The sequence below is a fragment of the Danio aesculapii genome, chromosome 8 (genome assembly GCF_903798145.1).
Source record: "Danio aesculapii chromosome 8, fDanAes4.1, whole genome shotgun sequence".
NCBI lineage: Eukaryota > Metazoa > Chordata > Actinopteri > Cypriniformes > Danionidae > Danio > Danio aesculapii.
The window spans coordinates 52,476,246-52,494,372 of record NC_079442.1 but is presented as its reverse complement, the minus strand read 5'-3'; the positions used below and the strand labels follow the sequence as shown (position 1 = coordinate 52,494,372).

Below are 18,127 nucleotides of genomic sequence, written 5' to 3'. Positions count from 1 at the left end.
ATATAAATCAGACAGTGAAAACCACAGATTTTTTTAAGAATTCAGATCTTAAACCTTGTGATTTTGTAATGGAAGGACAGTTCACTGGAAGCACTAACAAATAAAAGTCTGTGCATACTGTATACCCCATTCCTACACATTTAATCATATGGATGGCCAACACTACAGACATACACACATATAATTTACATTGGGGCAGAGATTGTCTTACTGGCAGAAGATGAGAGAGTCTATTAAATACCATTGGGGAAAAAAGTCAAACTTGGGGTCATCTCAGCATTATCATCAAACAATGGCTTCTGATCTCCTTCCTGTCACACAGCCAATAACCATTACAGTTTTTCGGCTGAAGTTTGCAGGATTGACTTTTTGTTCCGTATCAAAATGTCCACAATGGAATTTTAAAATAAACTTCTATTTTTGTAAACTTCTACGTTTTTTTTTACTTTTTAAAGAAAGCACACATGGATTTTCAATTCAATTCACCTTTATTTGTATAGCGCTTATACAATGTAGATTGTGTCAAAACAGCTTCACATAAAGGGTCATAGTAAATAGGAACAGTGTAGTTCAGTTTGTAGTGTTTAAGTTCAGTTGAGCTCAGTTCAGTGTGGTTTAATAATCACTACTGAGAGTCCAAATACTGAAGAGCAAATCCAACGATGCACAGCTCTACAGATCCCGAACCATACAAGCCAGTGGCAACAGCGGAGAGGGAAAAAAAACTTCACTAATGGCGGAAGTGAAGAAAAAAAACCTTGAGAGAAACCAGACTCAGTTGGGCACGACCATTTTAATTTCTCCGCTGGCCAAACGTCTTGTGCAGAGCTGCAGTCTCAGTGGCGGAGGCTGGAAGCTGGCCTCAGCAAAGACTCGTCTGTCTCTGGAGCGTCACAGGAATCAGTCTCATGCTCTCCACTCCTCCATGACCACCACAGTAGCTGCTCAGGATACGGCCTGATCCAGGATATGGAAACTTTGGGATTATCTCGTCGTTGGTCTTGGAGAAACCTGTGTGGAAGCCCGCTAAGTGGGGCACTGAGTGTATGCTTTACTGAACAGATAGGTCTTTAATCTAGTTTTGAATTGGGAGAGTGTGTCTGAGCCTCGGACGTTATTAGGAAGGCTATTCCAGAGTTTAGGAGCTATAAATGAGAAGGCTCGACCTCCTTTACTCGACTTTGCTATTCTAGGTACTGCCAGAAGCCCTGAGTTTTGAGATCTTAAAGAGCGGTTTGGATTGTAGCGAGACAGAAGATTGGTTAGATAAACAGGAGCTAGATTATTTAAAGCTTTATAGGTAAGAAGCAATATTTTAAATTCAATACGAAACTTAGAAGTGGAAGATGTGTTATGCCACATTTAATGGTCATCAGCATCCTAAATCCTTTAAAGTTATTTATATAAAAAAGTAATTTACATATATATGTATTTATGTATGTATTATATCATCTTTGCATCAAATTACAAAAAAAAAGGATTACTGGAATACAGAGTGTATAGCCAGGACAGTAAATTTTGCAATATTCTCTCTTCTGGCTGTCGTTATCAGTCTCACAATATTCTTTTCCTCTTTCTGAAAGTCTTGATAACACCATCGTGGAGTTTTTCTTTTATTATTTCAGCAAATAGGATTGTAAAAAATAATTTGTTGTACTCTTCCGTTGGGCTCTGATTTTCCCAACTATGACAACTTCTGCTGTGGAGAAACCTGAATATGTGAAAAGGGTCCATTGGCAAAGTGGACTGACTTTACTGTAATGATCCAATTTAATGGGCACATAGTTGACCTCTTTTTTCTGATTTAATATTAATATTCTGGTTGTTCTGAGTGTGCCAGTTCAGGTTCAGTTTAAAACACAATTCAGATTATTTTATTATAATGTGTTAAAAGTGTCATGTTGGGGGCGTGTCCACAGCTCGCTGATTTAGGGTGTGTTGCTTCACATGTAAATTAGTTTCGGCTTCCCGCCAACGTAACAAGGGGGCGGGGCCATGAGCTCACCCGCTCTGCGTTTGCAACAGAGTCTGACAGGAAGAATGAGAGAAGGAGCAGGAGTGAGAGGTTCAGCAATCAGTCGTACATGTAGGACTCTGACACAGACCAAGCAGAGAGTACAAAATCATTTGTGTCTTTGTACAGTTTTACAGCCAACTGTGTGCTAGTTTCAAGTGCCGAGCTTGTACACAGAAACTAATAACCACGCACACTGAATTAACTTTGACTGAGGCACCGGATGCACCGCTCGAAGCCGTGACACGGCACACCAGACACTCTCTGTAGCGCGGCAGAAACATGAAGTGTCCCGAATCGTCGCGCCACGCATTTTTGAATTCTAAACATAGGTTTCTGCAGCGGTCCACGGCGCCCAGCCATCGACTTGAGTGTACCCTGATAGAAACCTATGTTTAGAATTCTAAAACGCATGCTAGTTAAGATCACAGGGAGCTTCTGGGATCGCGAGAAATGCAAACGGCTGAAGTATAAGGTAGACTCAATGAGAAGTACACATGTTTGCAAACCTACCTAAAGATACAACCAATAATTCTGATTAGAGCGATAATGTGGAGAATATTGATCTTGTGTTGAGCCCAATGAGCCTTGCATCTAAAAATAGAGCTAGCGTGTTCCTTTAGTGATATCGCTTCGACTCACGCTGAAAATGGCGGACGTGAATCAACAAACTGAGGATATGATGACGCGCCTGTCAATCAATATTGGTGGGCGGGGGGGCCACTCTCCTACGTCAGGTAGCGGTCGATTTGAAAACCGCTCCAATTGGTCCACCGTTTTTTATGTTGGCAAATTGAAAAAAAAAGCACTGGGTGTGCTTATATCACCCAAATATGACACTCTATACATCATACATGCACATATGTCTGTCCAAACAGCTTGAAAAGTAGATTTTTTACCATAGGTGCCCTTTAATATGTTATATACATGTGCATACTGAATGCATACAAGTTATGAGGAGGCAAGAAACAAAACAGAAGAAAAAGAAAATGTATTTACTAATATATTTACAATAAAATAAATATTTGTACAATATTTACAATGTAAAATTTGCAATATTTACAATAAAGATGAATATTTTTATGAATTAAATATCAAATACATTCACTATATTTACAATATAAATATCCAATATGTTTACATTTCAATGTTTTGCATTGCTTGAAATCATCAACCAATCCGCTAAATGCAGATGATGACTGTAGGTTGGTAACACATATCAACACACGGGCCAGTGTAGTGGGTTATGATAATTATGTTCATTTATGATCAGTTTGTAATAATTGTCAGCGCCCTTCCACATTAGAACCATACATATAATGTTTGAAGCACAATACAATGGATAGCATGAATTATCACAACACCAGTGTCCTGCCGATTTATCCTTTCCATCAGAATATGCTGCCCACTATGTGAATGCTTCTAAAGTCGAGGTTAGGAATTAGGGTGATATTACAGTCTTATATCACACTGCTGCAGATCACAATTTACAATGGTAGCACAATCGGATTTGGTCAAGACGTGCTACATAATTCTGAATGGGAAGACAATCTGACAAGGACAAATCGACAAAACAGAAGCCCCAGGATTCAATTAAGAAAGCTGTTTTTTTTAGCCTGTCCTTGTAAATGCTCCATGTCCAACACAATCTCACAGCAATAGGTAACTTTTTAATTTATTGGCTTATTCATATTCATTTGTACAATCTAATTTGTACATTTTAGTACAATTTGCTCACTCCACAATGAGGGTTGGGGTTTGGGGCCCCTTTATCATATGAAAATGTAGGATTTTAAAAATAATCCATATGAATTTGTACAAATTAGCCACTTTTCAAACAATATGTAAAATACAGTAGTTGCGATTGCTCGTGAGAAAAGGCTGGCATGTCTAAGACCTACAGTATGTGTAAATACACCTCTAATAACTTAGATTTCATTGTGCACCATATGCTTGTGTTCAGTGGTGATCTTGTAAACAGCCTCTCCACTTATTTTCAGCATGTTTACCATTGATAATTATGAAGTGAGCTATATTTGCAATTTACAAGGAAATGCTGTAAAAATTTAAAGAGAAATGATAGACAATTTTGTATCTGCAATGATTGTTGCAAAACTGAGGGCGATTCAGAAATAATCATTCATATTTTAATCAATGACTTTGGTAGCCTGGTCATGTCAGATCTTTTTTTAGATCATTTGTTTTGGCTATTAGAAGTTCTATTAATAGCCAAATTGGCCAGTGAGAGACAAGTTCATTTCAAACCCTGATCATACTGAATATTAAACCCCAACTGAGCAAGCCAGAAGGCGACAGTGGCAAGGAACCCAAACTCCACCAGATAAAAACAGTGGAGAAAAAACCTTGGGAGAAACCAGACTCAGTCAGGGGACCAGTTCTCCTCTAGCCAAACAGTATGAACATCGTGTCTTCATTAATGCTTAAATGCAGTGTTTTTTATATAATTAATAGCAGCTCATGTGTATTGGAGGTAGTATAATTTCACTAAGAACATTTCTGAGATTTGATCTTGATCAGAAACACTGCTTTTCCTTTGCAAGTCCTTTTCTATTTGATCCCTCTCTTTTTCTCCGTCTTTTACGATAATCCCTTGCTTTTTCCTGTTCGGCACGGACCCGAGAGCCCTGCAGAAACCAAAAGTAACATATGAAATGCAAACAAAAACTATATTACTGCAAATCAAGCTATTAAAACACAGAAAGAGGAAGCCTATATGGCCTCCCACACGGGAGCCCCTAACACATATACTGTTAAAGTAATAATTATTAGCCCCCCTGTTTATTTTTTTCCCCAATTTCTGTTTAACGGAGAGCAGATGTTTTCAACACATTTCTAATCATAATAGTTTAATAACTCATCTCTAATAACTGATTTATTTTATCTTTGCCATGATGACAGTAAATAATATTAGACTAGATATTCTTCAAGACACTTCTATACAGCTGAAAGTGACATTTAACTAGGCAGGTTAGGGTAATTAGGCAAGTTATTGTATAACGATGGTTTGTTCTGTAGACTAGAAAACAATAGCTTAAAGGGGCTAATAATATTGACCTTAAAAGGGTTTAAAAAAAATTAAAACTGCTTTTATTCTAGCCGAAATAAAACAAATAAGACTTTCTCCAGAAGAAAAAATATTATCAGACATACTGTGAAAATTTCCTGAATCTGTTAAACATCATTTGGGAAATATTTAAAAAAGAAATAAATTCAAAGAGGGCTAATAATTCTGAATTCAGCTGTGTGTACATATAATATAGGAAAACGGCCAATTTCATATACGTCACATATATTAAAAACCTTTATCAAAGCCTATATTAAAACATAGATGTTTATATAGGTTCTTTCCGCGTGGGCTCTCACTTATTTGCAATATTTAAATTCCACAACATGCCAATTACATGTGATACCAATTTGAAATGTTCGCACATACATATATTTTATGCATTTTTTTTAGATCTTAGTTATTGCCTTGATAATAGAAAATATGAGCTAGGCATCATATATGACAGTTGCCAAAGTGAGATATGAGCTATATACAGAAGGAGACATATCTTGTATGTACATATAGGGCTTATAAGTGGATATAAAGAAGCAATACAGGAGACCTATATGACCTGTATATGCAAATGTATGCACCTCAATTTTGCCTATATGTGGCTTATATACGCATATATGCAGTGTATATATTATCATATATGTGCAAATATACTGCATATAGGTTTCATATATGCGCATATATCCTCATATACAGTTATAGTCAGAATTATTAGCCCCCCTTTAAATTTCTTTTTAAAAATATTTCCCAAATGATGTTTAACAGATTCAGGAATTTTTCACAGTATGTCTGATAATATTTTTTCTACTGGAGAAAGTCTTATTTGTTTTATTTCGGCTAGAATAAAATCAGTTTTAATTAAAAAAAATAAAACATTTAAAGGTCAAAATTATTAGCCTCTTTATGCTATTTTTTATTCAACTGTCTGAAGAACAAACCATCATTATATAATAACTTGCCTATATACCCTAACCTGCCTAGTTACCCTAATTAACCTAGTTAAGCCTTTAAATGTCACTTTAAGCTGTATAGAAGTGTCTTGAAGAATATCTAGTCTAATATTATTTACTGTCATCATGGCAAAGAGAAAATAAATCAGTTATTAGAGATGAGTTATTAAAACTATTATGATTAGAAATGTGTTGAAGAAATCTGCTCTCCGTTAAACAGAAATTGAGGAAAAAATAAACAGGGGGGCTAATAATTCTGACTTCAACTGTAGGTTCTTTCCATGTGGGGCTGCTCAAATTCTTCTTTCATAATATCCAACAAAAACAGCATTTACGTAATTTAACAAGTAATCATGTTCCCGTTTTGCATAGTTGTCTTGCATAATTTCAAGCAAACAATAGCACATAATTTAATTAATTTTAAAGCTCTTACTGATTAGGCTGAACTGAAGCATTGACTGTCTCCAAATTTCCCTGGTCTTCTGATTCCAGTTAAGCTGTTGTGCAACATAATAGTGTGAGATTAGCTGTTGCACAGTTATAATATGCTAATTATTCATGTAAGGGCAGCAAATATTAAACGAAAACAGAAGATGACACAAGCTTACCTTTATATGAACAGAAGCGAACAGGCATTTCTTCTTTATGCTGTAGGTTAAAGCACTCGCCGGTATGTTTTGATTAATTCTTAGTATTAGTTTAGTTTTAGATGCGTAGTCTAGGTCTCTGTTGACGTCAGCCAGTCACAGACAACTGTAAGGCACAAACAACAAAACTGCTTTTATAAAATGTTCAGAAAATTAAGTAATGATCATACGGCATACAGATGAATAAAGAGAGAGATAATACAGACCGTAAGCAGCTGGATAGCAGAGCGCCACCTCAGCATCCTCAGTCATCTTCGGCACTCGTTAAAGAATTTGATATAAAAACAAAAGAACAGACGATGTGAGAATATTGAACATCTATTTGACATTGATATATACTGCAGAGAAGCCCTAAATGTGTTTTTTATTTTGTTTATTGACAGCACTGAAAGCCTGTTCCTCCCTGCAAATCTTTAAATTCCCTACACTGAGTCTTGTTTTGTTTTGTTAGCATTACGACGCATTTTCCTCATCTTACCTTTCCGTGTTTTTGACCCTAGTTTTGTTTATTGTGCCTGATGTTTTTGCCTCCTGTCCCCACCATTCAGCCTGTTATTCTGACCACAATTTTTTATTACTCATATGCTCCAGTTTGTTTTAAACGTCACCAGCCTGATTAAACTTTAATAAGCTGCATTTGGATCTGACCCTCTTTGTCACCACGACTTTTTATTACATATGCACACAGCATCACTACTATACAACATTCACCAGAGAGAAAACATTATAGCCTTTTATAGCACAGTTAGAAATTACAATACTAAACTGGTGAAATAGAATATATTGCTTGCCTGTACAAGGAATTGAGAGTTAATATAGGGTTACTTTTATCATTTTTTTTTTGGTGTCACAATAATTTGAGTAAATAAAAACCCAACAAAGAATATAAGTAAAAGTTTTTTATTAAAACAATTTGGAATAAGCAAGCAAGCCATGGCCTAATAGCAAATAAGTTGGACTGGTATCCAAATTTCACATCCTTAAGTCATGGCACTTCTTCGGGCTCACAAATTGGGTGTAAACCAGGTTCATGGGTCTGCTGAATTTATTATGCAGTGGTGTTGAGTTGGATTTTCCTACGGTGTGCCTATTATTATGTGGATACAGCCTTTATGAAGCAAAGTCAGACACAATGCATTCAATGGAGCTACTGACGTCAATGTGAGTGATAGGATTAGGGGTGGGGTTAGGTCACACCAAGAAAAAGTATTGGATGCAGCCAAGATTGCACTGCACAGCCAGACTCCTCTCAGGGTATCGATTTCTGTTTTAGCCACTGGCTTCCGCATCTTCCTCTATTGTACATGCCACAGTTTGGCAGTGGTGAACTGGTCCTTGTATGTCGGTCATGATATTGTTAGCTTTTATTGTACAGACTCTTCTGATATCTGAAATCATGTCAATTATGGCTGATGTCAGCAGCACAGCTGTAGTGAGACTTTCTAAACTAAAAACTGTGCCCTCTTCAGCTAAGGTAACAATGGTGAAACCAGCCTTACACAGCCATAATATGAATGTAAAGAGGATACACTGATTTTCTGAGCAGCAATGTTGTCTGTACACTGCAATCAATGAAACCATATCGATCACAACTGAGCCAAGTTGTATCAGGCTGAATCTGGTCAACCACATCTTGTACAAAGACCAAATGCATAAGCAAACGCTCCTTAAAACACAGAGGAAATGCCACCTCATATATGAACAAACATCCCTTGTCAAAGTCAACAAGTATAATTTGATGTCTGGTAAAGGTGCATCATTGAAAAGTGGCATATTTACCTCTGTGGATTCGCTTTGAGGAGGAATCATGCTGAACAGCTGTAGATAATTTAACATACAGCTCTGAGCTTCTTCTTCGATGTCTTTTGTAGATATTCTGATGCTGGAATGTCCGGTGTTCTGTTATTTATAAGTTGACACATGGGCGGAGCATAGACTATATGAATATTCATAAATTTCATAGTCAAACTCATACTGTTAGGCTCAGAAGACTGTTATCAACCATCCAATGGTTAATCAGCTATACTAATAGAAAAGACACCAGATCCAGATCTGTTTTTACACTACTGTGACAGGTTTAGGGTCGGGGTATGGGGTAAACGTTAATAAAATACAATTAATGGGAAATTGAATAAATTCATTCATTTTCTCTTCGGCTTAGTCCCTTTAATAACCTGGGGTCGACACAGCGGAATGAGCCGCCAACTTATCCAGCATATGTTTTACACAGCGGATGCCCCTTCAGCTGCAACCCATCACTGAGAAACATCCATACACACTCATTCACACACATACACTAAGGACAATTTAGCCTACCCAATTCCCCTATAGCGCATGTGTTTGGACTTGTGGGGGAAACTGGAGCACCCGGAGGAAACTCATGCCAACACGGGGAGAACATGCAAACTCCACACAGAACCACCAATTGAACCAGCCGAGGCTTGAACCAGCGACCTTCTTGCTGTGAGGTGATTGTGCTACCCACTGCACCACCATGCTGCCCAAATTGAATAAACAATATAAATAATTATTTTTAACTTTCGGTCACAGACATATCTGATTTATAACTGATTAACCATGTGGATGGATGATAACAATCTTCTGAGCCTACCAGTAGGTGCAGAAGGCCCTTACTGGCCCATATCTATCAGCTGATAGCCACTGATAATGCCCATTCAATCGACTGATAACATTCGAACCGTCTGGCAGGCTTACTCATCTTACCCACACAGAATTTTTGCCTGGATCAGTTTTTAACTGTCTTTAGTTTACAACACACTTTTAGACCAGGAGGTGGTCATAGAGCTTGAACACCAGTGGGTAAAAGTAGGTTTTGTGTAAAAGTGCTTGTGTTAAACACTGGATAGAGAGGGACTGGTTTATAATGGAGATGTTTTATATTCAGAACAGACCTGTTGTTCATGTGTAAGAAGCTCCTCTATGTAAGCTGGAAAACAAAAAATACACCTATCAGACTGGATAACTATATCACAGTAAATAATACTGATTAGTTCCACTTACAGGGTGTAGTTACTGTCACAATGGTTTTCCATTACAGAAGCTTTTGGAAAGTTCCACGTCACTGAAACACAATCAGACAAACTTGTGTCATTCTCAGACTTTAGATGTTGTGTAGAGTTAATAGAATACTGTTAATCATTGTTACGTCGTTTTGCTGCTTTGGCACAATCTACATTGTATAAAGTGTTAAAGGAAGTTGACATAATTCTGACAGGTGTATCTGGGATTGGTTTGTACTTTGTTCTGGAACAGAAACACCTGCCAGTCTTTACACGTTTAAATGCACAAGAGCATTCAGATACATTCTGTCATTATTTACTCAACCTTCACTTGTCCCAAACCGGTTTGAATTTCTTTCATTTGTTGAACACAACAGAAGACATAAAAAATGTTAAAATATGCCACTGAATAAAATGACTAAAGAAAAACATACTGTACACCCTTTTAACCAGTTTTTTTTTATTGTTGAAATACTGTGAATCCTAGTTGTAAAATGAAAAGAAAAACACCCATTAATTCATTCATTTTTAACCGCTTTTACGGGTCCGGGTCGCAGGGGCAGCAGTCTTAGGAGGGAACCCCAGACTTCCCTCTCCCCAGACACTTCCTCCAGCTCTTCCAGGCATTCCCAGGCCAGCCGAGTGACATAGTCCCTCCAGCATGTCCTGGGTCTTCCCCGAGGTCTCCTCCCGGTGGGAAATGCCTGGAACACCTCTCCAGGTAGGCGTCCAGGAGGCATCAGAAACAGATGCCCAAGCCACCTCAACTGACTTCTCTCGGTGTGGAGGAGCAGCGGCTCTACTCCGAGCTCCTCACGGATGACAAAGCTCCTCACCCTACCAATAAGGGGGCGCCCTGCCACCATACGAAGGAAACTCATTTTGGCCGCTTGTATCTGTGATCTTGTCCTAAGCTCATGACCATAGGTGAGAGTAGGAACGTAGAGTGACTGGTAAATCGAGAGCTTTGCCTTTCGGCTCAGCTCCTTCTTTACCACAACAGACCGGTACATCAACCACATTACTGCTGCCGCTGCACCTATCCGCCTGTCAATCTCATGTTCCATCCTTCCCTCACTCGTAAACAAAACCACAAGGTACTTGAACTCCTCCATCTGGGGTAAGGACTTTCCTCCAACCTGGAGATGGCAAACCACCTTTTCCGGTGGAGCACCATGGCCTCAGACTTGGAGGTGCTGATTCTCATCCCAGCCACGTCACACTTGGCAGCAAACCGCCCCAGTGCAGCAAGGTCCTTGTTCGATGAAGCCAGCAGTACAATATCGTCTGCGAATAACAGAGATGAGATCCTGTGTTCCCCAAACCACACCCCATCCAGCCCAAGGCTGCACCTTGAAATTCTGTACATAAAAATTATTAACAGAATTGGTGACAAAGGGCAGCCCTGCCAGAGTCCAATATGCACTGGAAACAAGTTTGACTTATTACCGGCAATGCGAACCAAACTTCTACTCTGTTTATACAGGTACGAGACAGCCCTTAACAAAGCACCTCTGCCCCCATACTCCTAGAGCATCTTCAACATGACGCCATAAGGGACATGGTTGAATGCCTTCTCAAAGTCCACAAAACACATGTGGACTGGTTGGGCATACTCCCATGAACCCTCGAGCACCCTGGTGAGGGTATAGAGCTGGTCCAGTGTATCATGGCCTAGACAAAAACCGCTTTGTTCCTCCTGAATCCTAGGTTCAACCATCGGTCGGATCCTCCTCTCCAGTACTCTGGCATAGACTTTCCCAGGAAGGCTGAGGAGTGTGATACCCCTATAGTTGGAGCACACCCTCTGGTCCCCCTTCTTAAAAATGGCAACCACCACCCCAGTTGCCCAGTCCAGAGGTACTGTCCCTGACCTCCATGTGATAATGTAGAGTTGTGTCAGCCAAGACAGCCCCATAACATACAGAGACCTAAGATATACAGGGTGAATCTCATCCACCGCTGCTGCTTTGCCACTGCGGAGCTTGCAAACTACCTCAGTGACCTCAGCTTGGGTGATGGGTGAGTCCACCCCTGCATCCCCAGTCTCTGCTTTCCCAATGAAAGACATGTCAGTGGGGTTAAGGAGATCCTTAAAGTATTCCTTCCACCGTCCAACAACATCCCCAGTCCCCACTTGGATTCAGATCAGGGAGGCTGTTCCTCCCAATCACGCCTCTCTGGGTATCACTGTCATTACCCACGTGGGCATTAAAGTCCCCTAGTAGAACAACTGAGTCCTCAGTCTGAGCACTTTCCACACCCCTCCAAAGGACTCCTAGAAGGCCAAGTACTCTGCACTGATGTTTGGCCCGTAGGCACAAACCACAGGGAGAGACCTATCCCTGACCCGAAGGTACAGGGATGCGACCCTCTCATTCACAGAGGAAAACTCCAACACATGGCGGCTAAGTTGGAGAGCTTTAAGCAAGCCCATACACACCCGCCACCTCTTACCATGAGCAACTCCTGAGTAGAATAAAGTCCATCCCTTCTCAAGAAGTTGAGTTCCAGAGCCTCAGCTGTGCGTAGAGGTGAGCCCAACTATCTCTAGTCGGTACCATTCCACCTCCTGCACAAGCTCGGGCTCCTTCCCTCCCATTGAGGTGACATTCCATGTCGATCGAGTTGTCGTGGTTCTAATCTTCAACCACCACACATTCCACAATGCAGGTGGTGGGCCTACCAGAGGATGGTCCCACAACGCTCCTTGGGGCCAAGCCTCTCTGGGTTTTGTGGGGAAAAACCCAGCCCCCATGCACTCGCATACGACCCCCAACTCCAGGAAAACACTGTAGTAGCAAAATAAAAAATAAATGAAAAGAACGGATAAAAGAACAACTCCAAACCCACCTAATTCAATGCGACATTGAGAAATGAGTGAACAAACCCACGACTGCCGCTGATGTCTCTGAAACTAACATGCGAAAGTAGAAAAGAAAACGTGAGCCACTTCAATTTGGATTTTTTTGTCCATCAGTTTTCTTCAAACTTTGCAGGAATTAAAATACAATAAAATCAGAGTCTCTAGAAACTCGACAAGAAAACAAAACAAACACACGCAAGCAAACATTACAGTTTAGTTTTAGTCATTACAATTTTGTAATTTACTCACCCTTATGTTTAGTCAAGTGCACATTCTTTCTTAAATGTTGAAAATGAAAAACAACAACATTTCCCAGTAAAACCTTGGTCAATAACACAAAATGAGAAGAAAACGCTAACATTTACCACCAACTCCTGTTCATACGCTTTACTATGTGTAGCACAGTGAGATCAGCTGCCTATAGATGGGTGTAGCACCCTGGTTCAATAAAGGATTGACTCTTTCACTGGTGTTTTCCCATGATTTATTTTCAGTGCAGCATTCACTTCACCGACGCCGTCATTGAACAGCAACACCGAACACCGTACATCTTACACCAAACACCGAACACCGTAAGAGCTTTGTACACAAAAAGAAAATGAAACCAAAAAGCTAACATGAAAGCCGTATACAAATAAACAGACATCACTTAAATTCAATACACAAACTCAATACAAACAAACATATTACACATGAAGTGTCAGTACCTTGTTCTCCAATCAAACCAGAAGCTAAACCTTTAGACCGTAGCAGACCGCACAGCTGGGACGCTGTTATCATGTGCGATCTTTCTGTGTATCCGTTTTTATCCGTAATGGTAATCAATTCAAAATAAAAGACTTCCGCTTTTACACTGAAAACTTCCGTAACATAAATACCGTATCAAATATACATATAATAAAGAAGAGAGAGAAAAAAAATATATTTATAAAATAATCAATATAAACATATTCTAGAAAAATAGACACGATAACATAAACACCATATTAAAGTCATTAACAATGTGGGATTTCCGATCTAAAGAGGATCTAACAGCTCAATGTCAATAGCATATACAACTCTGAAAAAACCCTATTTCACTTCTCACAAATTGTTCTTTTATGTATGTGCTATGTTTCTGAATGTACATATATATATATATATATATATATATGTATATATATATATATATATATATATATATATATATATATATATATATATATATATACATTTTTTTTTTTTTTTTTTTTTAGTCAATAAAAACACACACTAAACACGTGATTTATTTATTTTATTTTTGCCTAAACCTTCTGTCTGGCTTTTACAGTAAAAAGTCCAGATTTTCCAGTCCAGATTTTTTGCCCGTCCAGCCCACTATGCTCAGGTTTGTCACTGAGGCTCTCCATGTCAGTTTTTTTCCTGTACTACCCCACTATGCTAGGGTCTGTCATTCAGGGTCTCCAGTCCAGATTTTTTCCCTGTACTACCCCACTATGCTCGAGTCTGTCATTCAGGGTCTCTGGTCCAGATTTTTTTGCCTGTACAACCCCACTATGCTCGGGTCTGTCACTCAGGGTCTCTGGTCCAATTTTTTTGCCTGTACAACCCCACCATGCTCAGGTTTGTCACTCAGGGTCTCCAGTTCAGATTTTTGTTTAGTACAATCCCACCATGCTCGGAGCTGTCATTTAGGGTTTTGGTCCAGATTTTCTGTACAACCCCACGTAGCTTGGTGTAGAAAGGTTCTTTGTTGTGGGAAGAAGAAGTCAAGCACAAGGCTCAAAGGTGGTGTAGTCTCTCAGCTCTCTCTCTCGACTGGTCTCTCTCGCTCCCTAAAGAAGGTGTCTCTCTGGCTCAATCACTAGAGAAAACAGGTATTATTAATTATTTCTGATTGGGCTACTGACCAGCTGCCAGTGTCTCCACTCGCTCTCCCCCCTTTCTTGTTCGGCCACGCTCTCCCCACCACATACCCCCACCGCCAGTCTCAGGCCGGGCAGTCATCCGGCCTGCAGCTCTTGCTCCCCCTCCCGCCTGGGAGAGGAGGTCTGCCATGACCATTTGCGCGCCTGGCCTGTGGACCACCTTAAATTTAAATGGCTGTAATGTGAGATGCCAACGGGTGATCCGCGCGTTGGTATCCTTCATGCGGTGGAGCCACTGAAGGGGAGCATGGTCGGAACAGAGGACAAATTCTCGGCTCAGGAGATAATAGCGGAGGGTGAGGAAAGCCCACCGTATCGCCAAACATTCCCTCTCTATGGTGCTGTACTCAGCCTCCCGGTTGGACAGTTTCCGGCTAGTGTACAGCACCTGGCACTCCTCACCCTCAATGTCCAGGGAAAGACCCGCCCCCAGACCCCATTCAGACGCATCTGTTTGTAAAAGAAAGGGGAGAGCAAAGTTAGGAGCGTGTAATAGCAGCCCCCCGCAAAGTGCAGCCTTAACCTCGGTGAAGGCTTGTTGGCACTGCTCCGACCATTGGACGGTATCTGGTTCCCCCTTTTTAGTAAGATCAGTCAGGGGAGCTGACAAGGTCCAAATAATTTGGTATAAACCGTCTGTAATATCCCGCCAGACCCAAAAACTGTCTTACGTCCTTTTTGGTCCATGACCCAAGTGGAAGCCCAGATACCTCACCTCCACATGGCCAATCGCGCACTTCCTCCCAACCCGCCCAGCCCACCTCAGAGCCACTAACAACGCCCACACATGTTGCATGTGCTGCTACCAATCATTACTGTATATGATTATATCATCCAGATTAGGGCTGTGCAATATAGACAAAATAATCATATTGCGATTTTATGAACAAATATTGCAATTGTGATTTTATTTGTGATTTTATTTTATTTGCGAGTTTCTTTCTTTTTCAAACAAGCTACATACATACATACATTCTAAATGTTTACAATGCACAAGAAGTGCATAATAAAACATTTCACAATGAAATTACATAGTATTAGGTTTAATAAACAAAACTGTAGTAAAATTGTCTTTAAAACAGACAACATAAAATAAATGTGGAGATAGACACTTGTTGCTCTTCACAAAGTCCCTATGATGCTTAAGCTTCTTTTAAACGTTTATATATATTTTCTACAGTGTGATTTTTTTAGGAAGAATGCTGACTTTTCATTTCAGAGTTGCCATTAATATAGTGGACCGTTAAACTCATGTACGGCTCCATTGTTTTGCTGGACCACATATGGTCGTGGCGAAGTATTCAATAAACCTGCTTGAGCTCATGTTCAACGAGCATTTCTCATACATTTCGGGAATAGCAAATCGTGTGAAATGAGTGCAAGATGGCAGCTGGTATCTTTTGTCAAGTGTTTGTATTAGATTTCGGAAGCCGTCTTTACTGACAATGTGCGCAGACATCATATCTTTGAATATATGAGAGGTGATTGCGTCTGTAATTTCTTTGTGCCGTTTTGACTCTTTTTCATAAGGCATGGCGCTTTCAAATGCTTGAACAATGGATACTTGTTCAGTTTGTTTGGGCTGGCTTTGATGTGTGATTTTGTTTGTTTAGTTGGACTTGCATTGATCATGCAGTTTTTTTTATGACGCTGTTTTAAGTGTTGGAACAGATTTGTAGAATTGCTCTGTTTTGTTGAAATAATCATTTCACAAGTCTTGCAAATTACTTTGCTCTGTGACATATCTTCTCTCCTGAACCCAAAATACTCCCAAATGACTGAAGTTAAATTTCTTTTTGGCACCTAATCCTTTTTATTTAGACCTGCATCCATATTTTATGTTCTTTCCTCCTGCACGCCTATTCGGTTCTCCCACTCAACTTCAACTTTCTCCTGCTCAGCTTAGCTGTAATTGCCCAGTGCACTGCGTCAGCTCTGATTGGTTAACATTTTAAAATCATGCGCACAACAACATATTCTGAATAAAAATTTTTAAAAATTATAGATAAAAATTGCAGCCTTATGCGGTTTAGAAATTGCATGTGCTTAAATCACGATTTTTTTGCAATTGCGATTAATTGCACAGCCCTAATCCAGATAAGCAGCGGCACATGCCGAGTGACGGGCCAGTATTTTATCTACCAGGCGCTGGAATGTGGCCGGTGCCCCGAACAACCCGAACGGAAGCGTCACGAATTGGTGTAATCCAAACGGCGTAGTGAAGGCCGTTTTCACAGGATAAAGGAGTTATGGGGATCTGCCAATATCCCTTAGTCAGATCCAATGTTGAATAATAACGAGCAGTGCCTAACCGGTCGAGCAACTTGTGAACTCGCGGCATTGGATACGCATCGAATTTCAACACATCTTTAATTTGTGGTAATCCACACAGAACCGGACCGACTCGTCTGTCTTGGGTACCAAAACAATTGGGCTAGCTCAGTCACTGTGGGATTCTTCTACTACACCCATTTCCAGCATTTTTTTCAATTCTTCCTGGACCACCTTTTTTTGTGTTCAGGCAAGCGATACGGTCAGGTTCAGTCTCGATGAAATAAGTTGGTGTGACCGTGTAGGGGGGAGAACACATCTGTGAACTCGGTTTGGAGGTGTAGGATGTCGGTGAGCTGCGCGGGTGAAAGATGTTCACCTCCAGTGACCAGAGTGTTTGCCCGATTCCGGCTTACACTCTCTGGTCCCAGATTATCCTCGCTGGTGACAAGTGCTGCCAGCATCAACTCCGCCAACTCCCTCCACCATTTTAACAAATTAACATGATAAATTTGACGTGCCCCCCACCTGTCCGTTCGCACCACCTCATAATCAAGATCGCTAACTCGACGTGTGACCACAAACAGCCCTTGCCACTTGCCGAGTAATTTGGAACTGGAAGGCAGCAGCAGTACAAGGACTTTATCTCCCTTTGTGAATTTTCGTAGTTTAGTTCCCTTATCATATCGCCTGCGTTGTTCCTCCTGGGCCTTGAGCAAATTCTCTGTAGAGAGCCACCCCAGTGTGTGGAGTTTTGCTCGCAGGTCCAGAATATATTGAATTTTGTGTTCGGCCACGCTCTCCCCACCACACTCGGTTTTGTCACTCAGGGTCTCCAGTCCAGATTTGTTGCCTGTACAACGCCACTATGCTCGGGTTTGTCACTCAGGGTTTCTGGTCCAATTTTTTTGGCCTGTACAACGCAACTATGCTCAGGTCTGTCACTCAGGGTCTCCAGTCCAGATTTTTTGCCTGTACAACCCCACTATGCTCGTGTCTGTCACTCAGGGTCTCTGGTCCAGATTTTTTGCCTGTAAAACACCATAATGCTTGGGTCTGTGTAAGAGTCTAAATTACCATATGCATTTGTTTCTATGGCAAAACATGTCTTTTTTCACCAAAGAAGGCTCACACAAATTCCATAGGCAGATACTGATTAGATCAGGGCCTGGTGTGTAGATTTTGGGTGTTTTACAATGTGGTCACATGTTGATTGGTCAGTTTGAATGTCTCAGCATTTGGGCTTTGGTCACATGGTCAAGGAAGAGACAAAATAGCTGGTAAACTTTGCTCTGGCTCTTTTCTTGGCCTGCGCTCTCCTGCTCTGCTCCTCTCCTCCTCTGGAGTCTATCTTATCTGCCTCCTTGGGCCTA

The 18,127-nt window shown here is 40.5% G+C and overlaps 2 long non-coding RNA genes across 2 annotated transcripts in view; both read right to left on the bottom strand.

The window, feature by feature from the left end:
* Window positions 1-2,990: 2,990 nt before the first annotated feature.
* Window positions 2,991-8,555, bottom strand: LOC130233921 (uncharacterized). The gene is made up of 4 exons (XR_008838253.1): window positions 6,897-8,555; window positions 6,652-6,796; window positions 6,477-6,540; window positions 2,991-4,659 (listed from the first exon to the last, which is right to left on the bottom strand). It is a non-coding gene; the product is annotated as an uncharacterized LOC130233921 (long non-coding RNA).
* A 1,164-nt stretch (window positions 8,556-9,719) lies between these two features.
* Window positions 9,720-18,127, bottom strand: part of LOC130234223 (uncharacterized) — a 28,886-nt gene continuing 20,478 nt past the window's right edge. Inside the window, exon 3 of the long non-coding RNA XR_008838277.1 lies at window positions 9,720-9,772. This is a non-coding gene — a long non-coding RNA (uncharacterized LOC130234223). The remainder of the gene's footprint in view (window positions 9,773-18,127) is intronic.